At 50.5% G+C, this 16,783-nt stretch overlaps 1 protein-coding gene across 5 annotated transcripts in view; it reads right to left on the reverse strand.

Moving 5' to 3' along the window:
- HIVEP3 (HIVEP zinc finger 3) overlaps positions 1-16,783 on the reverse strand; it is a 451,785-nt gene that overhangs the window by 144,567 nt on the left and 290,435 nt on the right. For all 5 annotated transcript variants that reach the window (XM_045799842.2, XM_087865782.1, XM_087865783.1 and 2 more), the window contains one exon: positions 9,400-9,480. The gene's annotated coding sequence lies outside the window, so the exon portion shown is untranslated. The remainder of the gene's footprint in view (positions 1-9,399; positions 9,481-16,783) is intronic.

A 16,783-nucleotide genomic window follows, 5' to 3' on the forward strand; every position in this document is an offset into this window, starting at 1 on the left:
AGACTCTGCCTCTTACTAACTGGGGTCTTGGGCAAGTTACCTGACCTCTCTTTGCCTCTGTAAGGTGGCAAAGATATTAGTAGTATCTATCCCTTTGGGTGAGAAGTACACGAGTTAATATATGTAAAGGGCTTAGAAGTGTGTGTGGCTCATCGTTAGCAATAATAAAAGTCATAACTGTTTTCATTGTCCTAAAAGTTTGCCTTTTATCTTGACAATGGAATACCACTGAAGACAAGTTTTTCTTCCAAAAAAAACCAAAAAAAAAAAAAACCAAAAACCAAAAAACCTTACTGCTCTGACTGACACTCATACATGTTCACTACAAGGAGGAAGGGGAAAAATGCTTACCCTCACATAACAACCACACTTCTAGGTACAGTCGAACCTCCTTATTCACGGAGTCTGTCATTGCAAATTCCACTACTTGCTAAAATTTATTTGTAACCCCTCAAATCAATACTCATGGTATTTTTACGGTCATTTGCAGACATGAGCAGAGCAGTGAAAAGTGTGAGCCACCCTCCGTGCCTCTTTCCAGCTGAGTCCAAGAAACACGAGCCACCTTCTCGCCTCAGCTCTCGTATGTAAACAATTGTCCCTTTAACAATCTCTTTACTGCCTTTTTTTTTTTGCATTTTTATGCTTTTCATTGGTGATTTTGCTATGACGGGCCTTACAGAGAAAGTGTACGTGTTAGGTAAGCTGCCTTCAGGCATGAGTGACATTACTGTTGGCCACGAGCTCAATGTTAGTGAATCAACGCTACTATTACCGAAGGCGCTTTTGACAGAAACCCACGTAAAATAACATTAGGCACTGACGGGTGGACAAGAGTGTTGTGACCAGAGGCTCGCGGGAACTGAGTACTGTCCTCCCCGCAGGAGCAACGGCTCAGCGATCACTCATTCAGTGTTTGTGGGAACCTCGTAGAACATTAACTACCGTGAATGACAAGAATCGACGGTACTTTTCTAGATAGACAGATGTATACTCTGATGCCTTTTGGAGCATACCCTCCATAGGCTTTTGATACCTTTTTTAAAACGAAAGTCATGCACGAATATGTCGAAGGTATCCTTCCACGTCCCTAAATACAGGTCTCCAGACGGCTGCCTCTCTGAGCATTTCTTCAGTGGTTAACCAGTAGTTTTACTGATGGCCAATCTGGTTGTTTCCCATTACTCACTATTATAAACGATACTGTGATGAACACCTCACCGGCAGTAATAAAATAGCGAGCACTTACTCAGTACTCACAGGGGCACAGCCTTCTGTGAACAGTTTCCTAAGTAGTATCTTAGATGAGGTGCGCAACAAGCCTACGATGGTGATCTTATCATTATGCCCACTTTACAGACAAGGGCTCTGATGCTCAGAGAGGTTAAGTAACTTTTCCAGGGTCACACAGCTTAAAGCCAGGTCTCTCTGATCTCTGATGCCTCACTCTTAACCAACGTGCTCTGGCTGTCTTCTTCCATACACCTTTCCGGGCACTTTTTTATTGTTTCCTTAGGACTACTGTTCAGAAGGGGACTGCTGAGTGGAAGGCATATACATTTGAAAATATGGGTACATATTATTAAATCCACCACCCATCCCAGAAAATGTGTATCAATTCCCAACCCATGAAGAGTGCTCAAGTATCCCTGGGGCCCCATTCCTCATCTCTCCAAGTATTCTCATTTTTTGAAATAGGCCCCCAGAAGGACATCTTGATTCTTTAATGTGCACCCTTTGACCCCTGGGGACCACACTTTTCCCATGCTTACGACACTCTCTATCTTGTCTCGTGCAAATCGCCTGTTCACAAGTTGCCTGCCCGTTTTTCTACTGACGACCTGTCTTCACTTCATTTATGAGCTCTTTCTTGACTGCTGCTGGTAACCCTCTACCCGTCACACAAATGTTGAGACCCTTTCCTTAGTTTGTATCACCTTTGACCTTGATTACTGGGGCCTTGGCCCGCAGGGTCTTCACTTGTTCTCTTTTATGACTTCTGGATTTGATTACACTTAAGGACGTGTTCTCCATCTCAGTACAGTACAGACATCCCCTCATTGTTTTTCTTCTAATAGCTTTATGGCTTCGTGCTTTTTTTTTTTTATCACCCAGAAATTTGTTTTGGGTGCAGGACTGAGGTACAGACCCAGTTTTGTTTTGTTTCATTTTCTTCTGCCAGCTGGTTGTCTTGGGAGCGCTGTCCGGAACCTTCGGGCTTTCTGTCTCTATTCTGAGTGCCACGTTCACTTATGGCTACTTCTGGGCGCTCTGTTCTGTCCATTGAGCCAAAGCCTATTCCTTTACCAACACTGACTTTTTCTAAGCTATTCATCCATGTTCATTTTTCCAGAGGTTCTTTCTAATAATTTTATGAAAAAACTGGATGGGATTTTATTTAATTTATAGACCAATTCACAACACCTCCTTAAGCTTATTCTTGGGTATTTTATGCTTCTATTTCTTTGGAGACTGGGGTCTTCTACCTCGATGCTTTCTAACCGGCTCATTTTGGTGCCATTATCTTCATGGAAACGTTTCCGACCAGCCCTGCAGGAAATGACCACTCCCTCACCCAACACTGTGCCCTTCCTATGTCACTTTTCACCCCAAATTACAATGATTGGTTACACGTTGGGCCCTCCAAAGGCAGGGTCTCCATGCTGCCTATTAGTGCCTCCCCAGCCACATCGGGCAGGTGGTCGAGGCCCTGGAGATGTTTGTAGGATGAATGAATAAATGAACTGACAAATGAATGACAGACATCTTTCTAGAAAGCTAAGAGGAAAGTGAAAGGACTCTATTACACACGCTCACTTTTCCACGAACTTTCATCAGAAAACAAGAGGAGTTTTTCTCTTCCTCCGTCTTGTCTTTGGCTAACCCCCCCAGACCATGTCACAATCAGAGAACTGGTCGGGGCTAGCCCGATGTGCCACGTGCAACCTCTCCCAGCGCCTCTCCCTGAGGCCACCACCCCCACCGAGCAGCCTGGGCACTTTTCAGGGAGGCTCTCGAGCTCGTGAGAGCCCTCCAGAAGAACGAAGGCAGGCCTTCGTGCTGTGCCTGTCCTCGGCTACACTTTCTGAAAAGCACTTTCCTGTAAGATACAGGAGCCCTGAAAGGCTGCTATCACTAGTCCCAGTTTGCAAAGAAGACACTGACATCCAGCAAGGTGGTGCCCATAGCTTCTAAGTGGCAGGACTGGCTGGAGCTGAGGCCGTGGGACTCTAAAGGCCCTGCCTCTCCCATAACAACATCTAGAGCACCCAAGCCTGGGAGGCTGAGGGGCTGTGGCCCAGAGGGGAGTCCCACATGGAGTCTGAGAGCAAGGTCCTGCCCTGACGAAATCAACAGTCCCTAGAGTACTTTTCTTCTCCCAGAACAGCATGCGATGCCCGTGGATCGTTCCTGGAGAGCATCAGACGTGGTCAAAGAGCCACTGTCCAGGCTGCGGAATGTGTGACACAGGCTGTATTGTCACCGGGGGATGCGGGAGTGGAGGGATGGGGGAGGTGGAAGGTTTGCTATGGGGGGCGGGGGTTGGTCTCCAGCACACATCTGGGGACGCCCTTCCGTTTTCTTCTACCCAGCCTGCACGGGGTCGGGGGTTCTTTGCATGGCCCTGCAGGCCCCTCCTGGGAGTCCAGCCAAGCAGCCACTTCCTTATTGGGCTGGCAGCTGCTGGGCAGGCCTCGGCTCATTTCTAAGCCTGGATTAAAGATCCGGTTTCTCATGAAAGACCATGGGTTGGGGGCTAAGACATTTACTGGGCTTGACAACTTTGGCCCGGTGCAGACCCCAGGGACATGCCGATGAGTGGCTCCCGGGTCCTGCCCGTGAAGCTCCATTCTGGTCAGGAAGCAGATCATAAGGAAAATTTCCCAATTCTACCTAGGTGCCACGAGAGAGAGAGATCGAAGTGCTGCAGAAGCCCAGACTTGGGGGGCGTCCAGCAGGGAGCACACAGTGGACGTTGGAGGTCAGGCTGAGGCGTGTGGGCTACAGTTTGAAGCAAGAGTCTTCCAGGATCAGATCTGTGCCATAGAAACAGCCCGGCTAGGCATATGTGTTTTTAATAAACAGGTGTGACTTTTAAGGTGAAAACGAAAGGATCTCATTCGGGAAAAACAACAGCAAACTTATGGAAACACAGAGCAGATGGATAGGGACCTGGTCGAAGGGTTCACCTAGGTGGTGTCGGTGAAAGGAAAGAGTCCCAGACCGGGAATGGGAGAGACCCACACTCAGGCTCAAGTCTCTGCCACAGACTTGCTGGGGGACCTGCAGCAAATTACTTCCCCATCTCCACCTCAGGTCCCTCACCTGCTGTCACCCAAGACACACGTCATCGGGATAGAAGGGGATGTCAAAGGACACATACGTTTGTACGTACTTGACCAAGGTAAAGCACCCAGGCGAGGCTCCCGCAGGCCTAGACGCACAGCCGGGGATGTCGTAGACACCCTGCTGCAAACACACCACCCAGCAGTTTCTCGGGAAGTCTCTCAGCTGTTCCAGCTCAAATCAAAGCCTGTCCTGTACAAACACGGCCCCGTCCACAGAAGCAATCACCCGTGTGTTCGGTGGGCCACCTGCCCGCCAGGTCCAGCCTGCTGGGCCATGAACATCAACAACGGCCCCTTCCTGGTGGGAGAAGGAACAGGGAGCCGGCTTGTTCTCCCCGAGCAGAGGACTGGCCGATGACGGGGAACATTTTAAGGTGGGACGCTCCTTTCTGCACCGTTGGCAGCTGTCTACATAAGGCGTCCATTATGTGCGGGCCCCAAGGCCAGCAGGCCTAAGAGGCTAAGCTAAAATTAGTGTCGACTGTGCCCCCGCCAGAGACACAGAACATCCGAGGGTCAGATGCCTCCAGCCGGCCGCCCGGGGTTGGGGGGGCACGGGACAGCTGCGGCAGCTGCCGCCTCCCGCGCCTCCCAGGGCCCTGCTCCAGCAGCTCGGCTCGAGGTAAAAAATAGAATGCAGAGTATAATCCCAAAGAGATTTTTAAGAAATCTGTGCATAGAAAAAATGGGGGAGAGGGATACCTAAGAGACTGTATCTCAGTCTTCAACGTGAAAGAGTGGGTGAACTTTTTTTTCTCTTCTGGTACTTTCCAAAATGTTCTCAATAAATTATGTATCACTTTTGTAACCAGAAGAAAACACAAGAAAAGACCCCTGTAGGTTGTATAATTATGCGAAATCTCACTTAATATACATTTTAAATTTATAAAAATGATTCCATCACACACCCAGAAGGCATATAGTGTATGTGTGTGTGTGTGTGTAAATATATTTATATATCTGGTCGACTATATTGGCAACTTTGAACCCCAGGATGTCAAAGCCAGCTGGTGTTAAAGACCAGGCGTTCCAACCTTCATTTTATGGAGGAAAAACCAAGGCCCTGGGAGCAAAGCAGGAAGCTGAGAAAACACTGTTCCCTGAGTCCGGTCCTTAGAGGCATTTCCCCCAAACCTTACCCCCTTTAATTCTGTAGTTGTTTCTCTTCCCGCTTTATGGAGTTGGAAACTGGGGTACAGAGAAGCGAATTCATCACCCGAGGGTGCCCAGCTAGGAAACCGCAGACCTAAGTCCCAAGCCTGGTTTTCCATTTGTAACCCTCAGGGCTTGAAGAAAGGGTCTTTGAAAACCACCTGCTCCTTGAAGTCTCAGTCAGAAAGCAATTTCTTACAGGAACAAGTTTTGAACTGTCTTTCCTGGGCCCCTCTTGGGTGGTGCATGCCTTCCCTGCCTCTGGAGGTGAGGGGGAGTGGGGGCTTGGAGTCCTGTTGCCAGACCAGTCCCCAGGGCCTTAGAGGGAACGGGGGACAGACAGTGTGCAGGGACATGAATAGCACAGGGCCTGCCCTTTCCCCATGTGGGTGGGGAGGGCTGCAGGGGAAGGTGCCAGGTCTTCGGCGCAGGGAGGGTTGGCCGGGGAGGCTGCCAGTCAAACTCTCTTTTCTCCGGTCCAGTGCTCCAGACCTGGCAGTGCCTGGAGGCAACGCCAGCTGGGACCTGAGGCCTCTGCTCTAGCTGCAGCCTCTGTCAGCACTGCCCGTCCCCATCCTCATTTTTGGCCCCACCTCTTCGGGCCATTTCATCCGCGCACTTGTGCATTCTTGTTAGCGAACACGTATTTATGGAGTACCTACTATGTGCTACAGCCAAGCAGAATCCCAACCCTGGCGGTACCTCTAGTTCTCAGAGAGGGCTTAGTGTTTCGGCTGCCCTCAGCCCTTCAAGCGTGGACTCGGAGGCCAGACTGCCCGGGTCCAGCCTGGCGAGGCGACTTCCCAGCTGTGCGTGCTTGCGACAATTACTCAGCCTCTCTGTGCCTCAGTCATCCTCATCGGTACAAGAGGATGATAACAGCGCCTGCTTGGCGGACTTGGGCAAGTCAAGTGTAAATCCATGCAAAGCTCTTAGAATAGTGCCTGGCAGGTAGCAAGTGCTAAGTAATCATTACTTGTAAGAATGATTTTTATTACCACCATCTGGCTAAGACTCCCTCCTGAGGATGCCCCCGGGTCCTGCCCTCTGGCTCCCCCTCCTCTCTGGTCCCATAGCTCTTTGAATGCCCCCCATGAGAGCATCGGTGGCCATGCTGTGTGGGCATCAGAGGGCCTGTGCACCTCCCTCTCTCCACGTGGGGCAGGGACCCAGGGTCACTCATCTCCATCCCTGCCCCCAGCACAAACACCACAACAGCAGCCCCAGGGCCGCTTCAGAGCTGTGGGTCACGTGCACCCTCAAGGCCAGCCAGAGAAAGCCCTAGAAGCTCCTCGCCGCCTGGCACTAGAGCTGGCCTATCGGCCTTCTCATGAATCTTGTTGATGCTATCTGTCTTAGACTATGAAGACTGGCCCTGGATGCGACCCTCCCGAGCTGACAAGGGGCCGGGTGCTCGGGTTCCTCGAACGCTTCCTGTGATGGGGAGCTCTGCAGGGCCGGTCATCATAAACTCCCTCATGGATGCCCCACACCACGACGTCTCCTCTGGGCTCTGCATGGCACACTCGGGTCCCTCTGCCTGGAGCCCCCGCCCTCCCTTCCCGCCTCCCCTCTCCCGCCCCGAGCTGACAGACTCCTCCTGAGCCCTCCCACGCCCCTCCTCCACAGCGCTTTTCCTTTCTTACAGTGCATTGCGATTTACTTGTTTACATGTCCCTTCTGGAGAAGGCACCAGCTCACCCCTGTCTGGATTCCCATGTCCACCAGTGCCTGGAATGGAAGGGGTGTCAGGAAAGTTCTGCTCGTGAACTTTGATAAGGAAAATCAAGGTAATTGGCCTGCCTGCCTGTTAAGGGACAGGTGCTAACTGCTCATGCCACCTTTGGGGGCAAAAACTCACAGGCCTTTCTCCGTTCCCCTGCCTCGCAGCAGGCCTGCTGCATCACAGGGTGGAGCCGGTGGAGAAGCGTGGGTGTAGCGGCTGACTGTCCAGTGGCCAGGGAGCCAGACTGTCACCTGCTCGGGCGGTAGGTTCTGGAATCACCCGAGCAGGCGGGTGTTCTAGAGACGAAGACCCCGAGGCTCAGACTGGTCACACTGCTCCCCGAGGCAGTGACGCGGCAGGGTTGGAACCCTTGCTGCTGGGCCCCGGAGTCTACTCTTTCTACTCTCCCATGAGCTGAGAGATGTGAGAGCATTTTAAGTGCTGCCACGAGAGGAAACTGTAAAAGGATAAAATTGTATAGTATTACCCGCCACACAGAAAATGACTCTAGGACAGGGACCACCTTGTTATTGATGGACAGGAGAGGGCTGGAAAGGGTCTTACTGACAGCACTGGGTCATTACAGGGGTGCTGTCATGGGGGGGGGGGTGGCCTGGTCTTCAGGGATGGGGGAAGGGGGGAAGGGAGAGCCGGGGGACTAGGGGGTTCTGATGGCAAGCCCCGCAGCCCTCTGCCAGAGAGGGTCCGCCACAGGACAGGGGGCCAGGGGGCCCGCAGATGCTCTGCGTGGGAGACCTGAAGGGCCCCAGAGGGGCCACAGACACTTCTACAAGGGGTGTCCTGCCCTGGGCAGGCTTACTGAGTTCTAACTGAGCCCCTCTTCCTAGCTTGCAGCCCCTTGCCGAGGCCCAGGGGCCTCTCCTGGCCCCACGGAGCTAACTACCGCCCTTCCTTGATCATGCAGGGCCCAACCCAAGCCCCTTGGCACGGCGTCCGAAGCCCTGCCCACTTCTCTAGGCCTCACCTCTATCCCCTCCTGTCCTGTGCCCACGTCTCAGTCACTGGTCCTTTGCACTTGCTGTCTTCTCAGCCTAGAATGCCCTTCTTCCGTTTTTTTAAACCTGGTAAACTTCTTTTCATCCTTCAAAGCCCAGTTCAAGTCAAGTCAAGTCACCTTCAAACAGTGTTCCGTAAACCACCCCTACCAGCAAACCCAGACGGAAAGGAACCCTCCTGCCTTGCCAGGTTTCCCATACTGTAGCTATCTGCACAGCATCTCCTCCTTCGGACGGGACACCTTCTGAGGTCTGTGACGTGCCTTATTCATCTTATTCAGTACCCTGTCGGCCCCATTTTTCGGGCAGCTGCCCCAGCCTGCCCTGCAGCTCCGCCCATGAGCTTTGGCCCCGTACGCACTCCTTTCTAATGAGCGCCTCCCATCTTGTGTTGCCGCTCACCCAGCTTGAACGTCACACCCACATTCTGCTGCGGGCCTGCCCATGCTCTCAGCACACGGATGGCCTCCGCCCTGCCCATCTGGGCACTGCATCCTCTAGCGACCATGCCCGGGCACGAGAGGGCAGGCAGGGGCTAGTGACCGTCTAGGTCTGAATTTGAGTTCAAGCAGAGTTTGCTAGAAGGGACACAGGTCCTGCCCCCAAATGCACGCAGGCACACACACAGCACACACAGCCCGGCCCAGGCCCTCTGTGGATGTGAGGTCCAGAGAGCCATCGGACAGGGAAGTGGCAGACAGCCGCGATGGCATCTCCACTGCCTCTCTCCGCCATTCCACGGCCTTGGCTGGAGCCTGGAACAACCGGCTTACGGCCTGCCCAGTTCACGGAGTCCCAGTGCCTCCATTTTCAGACAGGGAAACAGAGCCCCAGAAAGGGAAGTTCTTGCTTGAGATTCTCCTGAGCCATAAAGGCAGACCTGGGGTCAGAACCAGTTTCCTGGCTTTCATCCCAGGATACGTTCCCACCGCCATATGCTGCCATTTGCAGAAATGCCAGCTGCAGGACTCTCGACATGTGGTAGCTTTCTCCTTAAGTCTCCTCAGAGTGGGGGGCTCAAGTCTCCTGCCAAGGCTGAAGTCATTCCCACCTACCTCCTGGCCACAAGCACAGCCCTGTGGCCTTTGGGCTGCACTGAGATTGCTCTGGGTCCTGGGGTGCCTGGGGTGCATGGGGAGAGATAGAGGGAGCTTACCTGCCAAAAGCCAGCCGTGGTCTCATGGTTGAGATGCGTCAGAGATTTCTAAGAGCTTGGAGGACTGTGTTGGAGGGAGGCCTGTGGGAAGTAGAGAAAGTGAGAATATTATTCCACCGCCATCTGTCAGCTTACGCTTGAGTTGGAAAAATGCACCCAAAAATGGCGAGCACAGCTGAGAATGGCCTCACAGCCAAGCTCCATTCACCCCCACTCCTCCAACATGGTCATCACCGGGTCAAGATCAGACTCCCCCAGGGAGGCAACCCCAGCCTCACAATCGCACTTGCAGAGCCACAAGTCTAGCCGCCAGCCCTGCATTCGGTTTCTGCTCTCAGGCTGAGAAACTCTCACTTTCCAGCGATCCTTGGGGAAAACAGCCCCTCATGGGCTCCCTGAGCACCGTTCGTCATCACTCACTCATTCTTGCTTTCATTATTCATTCACTCATGTGAGCATTTGATAGCCATTTGGGAAAGCCATTAGATGCTGGTGTCAGCTCTTACAGAGAGAGAGCCGCTGAGAGTGACAGCTCAGGTCTTACACATGTAAGATGAACGCCACAGGCTCCCAAAGCCCATCCCGGCGGGTTTCCTCCCTCCTCTGAGCGACCTCTGCGCCGGACGCCAGGCAAAGCATTTCGCATGTGCCATGCAGGATGGCACGATGCTTCCCACCCTTTTCAGCACCAGGACTCCTTTTTCTGTGAAAACATTTCTCAAGACTCATCGTAACTATGCATTTAGCATCTTTTCACTGGGAAAATAAAGAATAACATAACAGCCACAATGAACGTAATGCTTTACAATTAACTTGTATTTTAGTAATCACAGCACTACCATGTATATTTAAATAATGGTTACACGTACTCATTCGAAACATGTTATTTATGCCTTCTGGGCTCAAGGTGTTGATCCCTTAGGAAACCATTCAGTCAATATTCGTTCAATAGATATTTATGGAGCATCTCTGAGATGGCTGGCCCATGGCCCACAGGTTACAGACCCTGGTACATGGGGGAGAGTGGTGGCTCTGCAGCGAGGCATGCTCAAACCCAAGTCCAGTTCAGACTGGACGTCTGCCCGTGGGCAGCCCACTCAGACTTTCTCCAGCTCACAGTCCTCAGGAGTAAAAGCAGAGATGATGATCCTGACATTCACTGGACAGGTGCTATGAGGATGAAATGAAATAGTAGAAAACAACCAGGTCAAGGCCTGGCGTAAAGCAGAAGCTCAACAACTGGGCACCGGAGGATTATCATCATTGCTACCATCATCCTCATCCTCATAATTCCCATCACCATCACTACAACCATCATCATAAATATCATCATAACCAACAACAGCATCACCATCACCATCACTACAACCATCATCATAAATATCATCATAACCAACAACAGCATCACCATCACCATCACCACCATCATAAATATCATCATCATTACCATCAACAGCATCATCATCACCATCACCACCATCATAAATATCATCATTACCATCAACAGCATCATCATCATCACCACCATCATAAACATCATCATTACCAACAACAGCATCATCATCACCATCACCACCATCATAAATATCATCATTACCAACAACAGCATCACCATCACCATCACCACCACCACCATCATAAGTATCATCATTACCAACAACAGCATCACCATCACCACCATCATAAATATCATCATCATTACCATCAACAGCATCACCATCACCACCACCATCATAAACATCATCATTACCAACAACAGCATCACCATCACCATCACCACCACCACCATCATAAACATCATCATTACCAACAACAGCATCACCATCACCATCACCACCACCACCATCATAAATATCATCATTACCAACAACAGCATCACCATCACCATCACCACCACCATCATAAATATCATCATTACCAACAACAGCATCACCATCACCATCACCACTACCACCATCATAAATATCATCATTACCAACAACAGCATCACCACCAACCACCACCACCATCATCCTTCTTCCTTCTCTTTTCTGAGCCTAAGTCGCTTGTCCTTGCCCCTTTAACAGGATACACAGTAGTTTCTATCTTATAATAGAATTACTTGTATTCACATCTTTCTCAGGTTCATGTCCAGCTCTACAACTTCAGAGTTGTGTGAACTTGGGTAAGTTACTGTCTGACTTGGTTTCCTTATCTGTAAAATGGGACAGTAGTTTAAGTAAATTCATGGAACTATTGTAATGATTAAATGAGATAATGTATATAAAAAGGCAACACAATATCTAGTGTGTGGTAAATGCTCGATAATTGCTGGTCATGGTTGTTTGTGGCAGTATTATTTGTAGTAGTTAATCGCATTATCATTTGTCTTCCTAGCCTGTGAGTGCCTGAGGGCAGAGACCATTCCAGATTCATCTTGGCCTCTCCATAGAGTCTAGCACAGGGCCTGCCTCCCAATGGATATTAATAAATGTTTGCTAAAATTGTCTTGGAGGCTCACAAAAAAATCAGATACAAAAGAACTCAAGGGAGAGGAGCCTGGGACATGGCCAAGGACAGAGGCCTGATGGGATCCTGAAAAACTTCAACAAATCTCCTGAAGAGAGCCATTTGTTACCCAAGCCAATCTGTAGGCCTGCTAGGAAAATTCATTCACTCATTCATTCAATCATTCATTCATCAAACTGACCAAATTTTCACTCTGGTCCAATAACAAATCCTTGCCCAGTGCTTTTCTTTCTTTCTTTCTTTCTTTCTTTCTTTTTTCTGTCGTGAAATCTTGTTTCCATCTGCCATGTCATCCGGTCTCCACAGAAGTGCTTGGAGGCAGGTAGAATAGGTACTGACAGTAAAGAAATGGAAGCTCAGAGAGGTGACAAGAGTTGCCAAAGGGCACACAGCAGTCCAGGCCATGGTGGGGAGTGGGACAGGGTCCCTTTCATGACCTTGGCTCCTCCCCAGTGGCCCTGGGATGTCAAGTACTTTACAAATCCCGGGTCATTTTTTCTCACTGCCCAGTTCACTTCTCAACAAACAAAACTGAATTAAGTTATTTTGGTGCTACTTTAACACGTCTGTTAGGAAAGAATGCCTCTAAGTTCTATGAGAGCCACACAGTCTACATTTTGATGCTGACCCCAGACTGCCTGGGTTCAAATCTTGGCTCTGACTCATTAGCTGTGGGATCTTGGACAAATTAACCTCTCTGTGCTTCAATTTCTTCATTTATCAAGAAAGGACAAGATCTGTCTATGGGGTTGTGGTGAGCATTAGACGAGCTAATCCAGGTACAGTGTCTAGAGTAGCACCTGTACAGAGTAAGGGTTAGTTATTATTATTCATGATGCATCCCTGCACCTACAGCAAGGCCTGGCACATGGAAAATCCCCCGTAACCATTTGTTGGGTCTTTGAACGGATGAAACATTCCCTGGAAAGAGGTCAAGTGTGGATGAGCAAGTCAAAAGAGTAGCTGGAGCTCTGGCCCCCAGGAAGCTAGGGTCTCCCAGTTCCCGGGTCACAGCCAAATCTAGGAGGAAGGAGATTGGCTATTCTAGGAGTCAAAGGCCCGTCTACTTCTCCAAGAGATTTTATGCCCAATGAAGGGAAGTAAATACGAATGGTGATTAAGAACATGGGCTCTCGAGTCACATAATTAAATTCAAGTCCTTGCTCGTCACTCTGTCACTCACTAGTTACGTGCTTACCTCCCTGTATCTGCCTCAGTTTCCTTATCTGTAAAATGGGGATACTCACACCTATCCTGGAGGGATGTTGGGTGGATGAAATGTCATCTGGAGGAGGTAGAGCCTTCCGTACCTGGCCCCCGTCCACCGTGACAGTGATTGTGAGCCTGACAAGGTCGACAGCGGCTGAGTGTGATGGAGCTCATCCCCTGGACCATCCTGTGCCAGGTGCTGCTTCCAGCACACTCTCCCGCACGTGGGCTTTGGATGCCTCTGCCAGGGATAGGGCTCGTCGGAGCCGCCTGGGCTCCACTCTCGAGGCCAAAAAGCTGCTGTGAAAAGGCACGTTCTCTAGTTGGCCCCAGCGCCAACGGCCCGTTGGAGGCGAGACAGCTGCTCAAGGAGCGGCCCCCTGAGGAGGGTGGTCTCCAGAGAACCCCCCCTTGGAGATTCCCTCCTAAGTGCCAGCGCCAGCAACTCGCAGCCGGCGCACAGCTGCTTCTAAGGTAGTCACCGTTCCCATGGGGGCCGCACACCCCTGTGCTCGGGTTCCCCGGCCAAGACCCGAGGCTGACAGCGCTTCCTGCTAGTGGAAAGGAACGAACACCTACTGAGTCAGAAACTTTCCGTTCCTGGTCTCGTTCACCCTCACAGCAGCCTGTGGGTGGGCACCCTGGTCTCTCCACGCGGCCGCTCTGCGACCCTGAATAAACCAGCCACCCCACGGCTCAGCTTCCTCATCAGTGCACACCACGTAAATATCCTCATTTATTAAACCCATCCTGCAGCGAAGGAAGCAGAGGCGCAGAGAGGGGGTGCAGTGTCCGGGATCGTGCAACGGACAAGTGACAAAGCTGGAGGGAGCTGTTTGGCTTCAAAGTTGATTCATTCATTCATTCATCCATCAATTCCATTTCGAAGGCCCACCATGTATGTGGTCGGCGCTGGAGGCACTCTGTCTCTTTTAAAATACCTTCATATGATCTATTGCCCATCACTCCGAAGACCCTAACATTGACGTCAATTCCACATGACCGAGACACATGCCATCCTTCCCCCATGCCAGGCACTGTGCGAGGTTCTGCTATTAGGGATCATGTGGAATCCGCATGACAATCCTGTGCAGTTGACTGTTTTATCCCCTTTACAGGTGACAACACGAGCCGCTCAGAGAGGCACGGAACCCGCCCACACTCACAAACATGGAGCCTGATGGGAGCCCGAATCAGCCCACCCTCAAAGCCACTCTCTTCCCTTCCCGCCATGTTGCTCCTTTCTCGCCTGACTCCCACCTGGTCCCCAGGCTCTGGAAGTCCCTCACCTGGCAGAGAAGGGCAGCTGCCAGCGCTAGTGGCCGATGCCCCCCACCCTGGACCTTCAGGACTCTGTGCCTCCCTGGTGCCCCCTGGTTGCTTATATCTTGCCCACTTCCAAAAACAGAGCATGAGGAAGATTAAAGGATAAAAGCATCGACTAAGGCTCGAACATCAGACGAAAGCAGAGTTTACACGTGAAGGGACAGGGCAGGTTGGAAGGAAGCGTCTGGAAGGACAATGCCCCGTGCGCACAGGGCTTAGGGACATGGGTGCTTTCACATCGCTGCTGGTAGTGGAAGTCGGCAGAGTGTTTTGGAAAGCAATTTCACAGCTTTCACCAAGAGCTCTGCCTCACAGACATCCATACTTTGGGGCAGAGTCATCCCAGTTTCCAGGAATATAGTCTAAGGAAAAAAATTCTATGCAAATCCCATGCAGCCTCATTTATGATACTGGAAGCAAATGTAAGTGCGAACACGTGAAAATGGCTAACAGGTCTATGAAAACAAGAGTACATCCCTGTCACGGGGGTTGCACGCTACAGCCGGCAGGCCAAATCCCACCGACAGCCTGGTTTGTAAATAAAGTTTTATTGGAACATGACCACACCCACTCACGTGCATGATGTCTATGGCTGCCTTTGTGCTATAGTGGCAGAATGGAATAATGGGGACAAAAATATGGCTCGAAACCCTAAAATATTTACTCTCTGGCCCTTTACGGACAAGCTTGCTGACCTCTGATCTCCTTGGTGGAATACTATGCATCCTTTAAGAATATGATGCACGGTGGAGAGAAGAAAGCCACAAAGTCTCATAGACTGGATGATTTCACTGACGTAAAAAGAAAAAAGCCCCTGCAAACAAAATCACATGAAACTGTATATAAACATACAGAACAGAAAGCATCAAAAAATAGAAAGAAATAGATGAAAATATTAAGTTTTTTTTTTAGTAGCAACACAAGGAGTAAATTTTTTTCTTTGCTTTCTTGTACTTGTTTTTATTTTCTAATTCTTAAGAAATATGCAAGTATTATATAATGGAAAAACACACACGTTTTTAAAGAAGACCTGCCTGGTTGAGTATCTTCGTTCTGGGCATCCTGGTAGCCAAGCAAAGAGTAAAATAAGAGGGTTCTATTGTCTGGTAGTAGAAAGGTGCCAGGGAACAAGGAAGGTCAAACTCTCCTGGCCTGGATTTCTGAGAGGGCTTGGTGACCAGGGTCTTTGATTTCAAGAGAATTGAGCAAAACAGTGGACAACGTTCTCTATTTTTTACCAATGTGCTTAACTATCTCCTGCATCCATGGCCGTTCCTGGTTATTGGTCCTCAAGTGATACCCAAGAGAGAGCTTGAAACTCTGGTTCTATAAAGGAAACTGTCCCAAGGGCCACGGTGATAGGAGTTTTCTTTCCAGGAAAACCTTGTGGAAACTTGTGGAAGAAAAGCATCCACATCTCCATGGACCCATGAATTCTTGACAGAGTCTTAGAGAACACAGCTTATGTTGAAGACCCGGGTGAGAAACAGAGAAAGGTGGGGTGCTCTGGGAGAAGCTGAGTGGTGCTGCCCCTGAAGGGGTTCTGCGGAGCCTCTGGGCCTTCTTGGAGCCCAGCTGGCAAACTGCTCCATCGGACCCATCCCCCTGGGGACCCATAGAGTCCCGGGTCTTTTTCCAGATGGAAGGCACTGACCAGAGCAGCGGAAAGGAAGCTCTGCACCCCCAGAAGGCAGGGCCAAGTCCTCTAGAGATGACAGGAGGGCAAAGACAAGGTTTCATTGTGAAGATTAAAAAGCGGGACTCATGATTGCGCTTCCATGGCCTTCCATGGCCCTGGGTGAGGGAAGGAAGGGTTTGACCTCTCCAACGGCAGTTCTAGCGCAGTCCGAAGGCTCTGACAGGGGGTAGGCTGAAGCCCAAGGGGAAGAGGGTCTCTCGCGGGGATAAATGTGTGAACTAAGGTCCCATCCCATTCCTAGTCCAAGCAGGAAGAAAAGAGGCCCACTATCCGTGGAGTGTGGAACAGTGTAGGGAAGTGACTGGAACAGGGGCTCTGGATCAGATTTGAATCCTGCTATATTACTGATTGACCCATGCCCAAAGTCATGGATTCTTTCCAAGCCTCAGTTTCCTCCATATGCAGGTTAAATGAGATAGTGCATGCCAAGTGCTTAGTGTCCGATCTATCCCACAGCACGTGCCCAGTCGCAGTCCGCTATTTGCCACGACAGACCTGGCCAAGCCTGAAACCCGCCATGCCAAGGGGATGGTAAGCCTAGGGCTTGATCTTCTATTCACACAGTCTTAAAGGCTCAGGAACGTTCTGGGGCTGTCACCAGTTTCTTGTAATTGGTGAACAGAAGACACACTGATAGAATTT

Source organism: Ursus americanus, chromosome 12, assembly GCF_024610735.1.
Source record: "Ursus americanus isolate L20-20 chromosome 12, mUrsAme1.1.p, whole genome shotgun sequence".
Classification (NCBI taxonomy): domain Eukaryota; kingdom Metazoa; phylum Chordata; class Mammalia; order Carnivora; family Ursidae; genus Ursus; species Ursus americanus.